Source organism: Limulus polyphemus, unplaced genomic scaffold (genome assembly GCF_000517525.1).
Source record: "Limulus polyphemus unplaced genomic scaffold, Limulus_polyphemus-2.1.2 Scaffold881, whole genome shotgun sequence".
NCBI classification, from domain to species: Eukaryota; Metazoa; Arthropoda; class Merostomata; order Xiphosura; family Limulidae; genus Limulus; species Limulus polyphemus.
In genome coordinates this window covers 56,619-61,806 of record NW_013666491.1, presented here as the reverse complement: position 1 = coordinate 61,806, position 5,188 = coordinate 56,619, and positions in this window count along the sequence as shown.

Below are 5,188 nucleotides of genomic sequence, written 5' to 3'. Positions count from 1 at the left end.
GTTTAACAAAATCTGTCTATATGAAAGCTGTGAATGTCCATGACCATAGATATAAATAACACTAGATTGGAAAGCTCACCAGTCGAACTGACGATGGCAAAGCGATCTTACCTCACAACTCATGGCCGTTTTCCATATAAACTAGACGTTAGGATAATTTTGTTATTTGATTTTAATAAAGTTATCAAGTCAAGATGATCAAAACCTGATTTTTACTTGGAAATTAGTGCAAAAGTCGTTCACAAAACATACATATCTGACCTGTCATATGAAGAATGCATTGGATTTTAGCCCAGAAGGAAATCTTAGTGTTAAAATGTGTTCTTTTTCCTCTGTGTTTATTACATGTCACAGAAAAAATACATCTCAAATATTGTTACCAATGGACAAGAGGTGGTGCAACATGACCTTTTCGGTGGGTGGAGATAAATGTTATATATGTTTGTTTGTTTGGAATTAAGCACAATGCTACACAATGGGCTATCTGTGCTCTGCCTACCACTGATATCGAAATCCGGTTTCTAGCGTTGTATGACCGCAGACATACCGCTGTGCCACTGGGGGAGATTTTTTATGTATCTTCACCTCCAAATATTCAAAGTTCTTAATTTAAATGGATGGAAATAATTATAAAAATTTATGATATAAATATAATAAAAATTCATTCGCATTTATTTTAGAATTTATGTTAAAATTGATACAAATGCTTGCCATATATATAATAAAGTCCAAAAGAAGTAACACAAATCATTGCACATATTTCATCAATTATTACACATACATATCAAGTATTACACATACTGTACTAGATCTAAAGACAATAAATTTAGCAATGTTACTCTTTTAAAGGTCCCCTTTTTAGCGAGTTATGTTCCCCCCTCCCTTCACCTACTACTAGATCTTTTTTGTATCTAAGCCCCTTTCTTCTAAATGGTCTCTGCAAGGTCTTATAATTAAAGGCTTGAACTGTAGGGGGGAAAAAACTTTGCTACAACCCTTCAATTTTTATTGCAGCTTAACTCATGTACATAACCAGTCTCTTATTGCAAAGGAAAACAAAAAATTTTGCATGATACTGTAAATTTATCATCTTGGTAAAACCCAGTTAAAAATATTTCACTAATATTATTATTGTGTAATAAGAACAAAATCTTTTGGATGAAATGTTAACATTCTCCTCATTAGAACGGTGGCTCTCAAAATCACTCTGCTATTAAAATCAACTATCATTCTCCATAGTGGGATTCACCTTTGAATGTCGACAAAACAAAGTCAGGTTAATTAATTATGCAAAACATTTTTTTTTTTGTTTACATAAAAATCATATATTACAGGTGTAGTACAAGACGTGTGCAGATTTTAAAGCATGAAAATAGTGCTTACATTTGATCTGATATACTTAACTGATGTTGACTTCAGAAAAATATGACAAGTTATGAAATTATAAATTATATAAACTTTCATGTGCAAATAAAGTTGTAAGTTTTAAATACGTCAGCATTATGTATATATACTTAAATAATTAAAAACAAATGAGACGTGTCCAATATTTGCTTTAAGTACCTGTGCATCTTACTCTACCATGTACATTCCTAAATTCTCCTGACCAGTACATTTTCCCATCATGGACACTTCAATATAGTTCATAATGGTTCTTTTTCAACTTGTATAAATTTACAATTGTGCAATAAATTTAGTCTACCAGAATTCGAAATATAAATCCAATTTTTCCTCGATACCTAAACTAGACGTTTGGATAATTTTATTAAATTTATCATACCAAGATGATCTAAACCGGATTTTAACTTAGGAATTGGTGAAAATATTGGTGAAAAATTGGAAAAAATATGGGATAATTGTATCAGGGCCAACATTACCCTGTATATAAGGCTATTTTATGATTTTTACAGTAGTAGTATTAAACACCACTGAATTTCTAATATTTGATGTGTAATGGGACAATTCGGTTAAGGTGTGTGTGAATCATAAGTGGTTTTGCATTTTCATACTGACTTATTTTTGCTTTCAGAGAGTCAAGTTGATAATAGTTTCATATGCATTCCTCTGTTTAGCCTTCTCTTATTTTTAGTTCAATTTTTACTCTTCAGTTTTGTATGAAATAGTCTTCATTTTCATAAATAGAACTTTCTCTTTAAGTTCAAAGAGTTTCTTTGTTTAAATTTAATAGTTCTGTGATTGTTCATGGTCTGCTGTTGTTGATATTTATCAATAAAGTATTTGTTTTGTTTGTTTTTACACCAAATCTTGTCTCTTTGTGGCAACTGTATTTACCCTCTTGTTACTGTAATAATAAAAAGAAAAGAATTATGAGGAATTCCCTTAACCCAACCTAACAAGGATACAATTGAATATTGTCTGTGTGAGAAAGCATATTTGTGTAAGCCTCACAAGATAAACAATTTTAACAAGAAACAATTAAATTAGAAATTCATAAAAACATTATGATAAAACTCTACAACCACTTGACTGATGTTGAAGTGGATAATACAATAAAGGAACCAAACATTATCAGACAGTTCTGTTCCTACCATTATCAGTATGATCATTATGTTAGAAAAACACGTAGGTTCAAGAAGTCTTGATAGAAATGAATAAAAACGCTATAACCCGAACACCTTCAAAAGGTGGACCTTTCTTCTCCAAGCTATACAGTTTAAAAGCACTGACCCTCTTGTTTCAATTCATTTGAAGTACAAATGTCATTTAAAAACGACCTCACTGTTTGGGAGAGTTACATAAGGACTTTCTGATGCAAAGATCCCCTATTCCATGATTTTGAAAGCATTCATGGCATGAAAGTTCAGCATTGTAAAAAAAGGAATATCTGTTGTGTTTAACTGTGTCAGTAAGTCAAGGAAAGGTGTAATACTAGCAGTGAAAAAACACATCATCAGCTATTCACAAGTGGTAGTGAGGAGAGAAAAGAACTTTGTCACTGGTAGTAACCCAAGAACACAGCAGTCCACTGTAGTTGATGAATGGACATCCCTTGGATATGTAAACAAGATAAGTCACACATATTTATGCCTAAAAAAAAGTGACACCAGAGCCATATTCCCAAGCTTCTTCTAAAGCAAATAGTGAAGGGGAAAATTAATTAGTTGAAAACTTTATGAGTGGTACCTGGCATATGACAAATTGAAGTATGTTACCAAACTGGATGAATTACATTATCTATTTAGGTCTCTGCAAAAGTCTCGGAAATATATTATTCTCCTGCTAGTGATACATTTCAAAAAATGGTATACATAACATATCATAAAACTCCGTTCAGAGGATTTATGGCGGTAGCAGGTTACACCTAGAATGGTGAATTACAATTGGGAAAAAATCATTCAAAGACATTTCACATGGTTTTCTGTACTTTTGGGTTGCTCAAACAGGCCTTTAGAAGATACTGTTTGTACACACCTGATGGACTTTAGAAAGCATGTAAACCATTATGACATCAGTAGTAGAAGTACAAGCTGTAAGGTCTAGGTACTCATCTTTGTATAGTTACCAAAGATTGTGAACATCTCTGTAATGATAAAACAACATTGTCTATCATTTCACTTTGGGATTTTTTATTGTACCAGAAATTTATTTTAACTGTTCTTGATGAATTGTGTGGTTTAATCTGGTGCAAAACAATGTATTTGTGTAGTAAAAAAAATCATTGCTATTGATCAATTCTAATGACAGAAACCTCTAGTCACATAAATGGCAATGAAAAAATAAAAGTAAATTAAACTAAAATATCTACACGTAAATGACCAACACACCACAAATTTTTTAACAGATTAAATATTTGTTAGATTTTGAAACCTTAGTTTGGAAAAGCATTATATTGGAAATGTGTGTGAATGCATGATAGACAGAGAACTATTAAATTTAATATCCACATATTCAAGCAAAAACATTATTCAGAGAAATTTTAAAGGTTAATGTCTGGTCAATAAATTATGCTCAAGTAAAATAAATGGATATATCACACTACCAAAAAAATATAATTTAATTTTTTCTCAATATAAACTTTTTATTGTCTCTCAAGTAGCAATTTCCTTGATAAATCTTAAAATCTCAAATCAATTTGCTTTGGAAAGGTTTGTGTTGCTTTGATCAAGGATGTCAGAGTTCAAAAATTTTTTTGTTATACCTACAATTATGATGTGTTATTTTCATTAAAATAAGTTTAGTATTTGATTTAAAAACAAAATGATTTCTCCAAGTCCATTCATATTGTGTATATTTTGCATGATTTATGAAGACCATATTTTAAACTACAAAATTTGTAATAAAGCCATGTAAAAGATATGTTATTTAGGAATATATATGATACAGAATTTACAGATATTTTCTTGAAAAAAAAGAGAGGCCTAAGTTATGCTGAGGCATGAAGAGAAAAATAATGATGTTTATAACTCACAAAAAGTTCGCTTTTTTGTGACCCCATGTAAAAAAAACACACACAAGAGACACAAGTCATTGTAATTTTTTTAAAATTTTATGGTGGTTTCTAAAAACTATGGTGCACAATGCATGTCCACACACAACAACAAAACTGCAACAGCGAATCTGAAATATAGGCTATTAACTTATAATTTTGTGTGGATAAATATCCCACCAAAGTATATCTTATAAAAACAAATTAGTGCTTACATTATCTATTAACATTTTTAGTTTACACCTATACAAAAAGCAGTTGTAGTGCTGATACATCCATTCTTTCTTTACCTACATTAATGGGCGGCTCACATAAATCATCACAGAGGCTTTCCTCCGTTTGCTTCAGCATCAATCCAAGTCTTCTTAAGACTAAATAGGATTTACCCCTACATTTCAACAATACATTTTTTGGTTTACATGTACAATCCACATAAAACGTTGGGAAAAAAAGTTTTTGTACACATTTATTTCTACCTGAATAAACTAGAATGTCAAAACCAACAAATACGTAAAATATATTCAAATGAACACAACTCCAAGTTCACAAATGAGATGTCTGCTTTTCAATAAACAGTCTTCATTTTGTTTTCATAATGAATCCTCAATAAAAATGAGGCACAAAATACAGTGTGAAGATATTAACGATTACTTGGGACAATGTAACAAACAGCTGCACTGAACAAGTAGTATATATATATATATATATATATATATATATATATATATATATATAGTTATA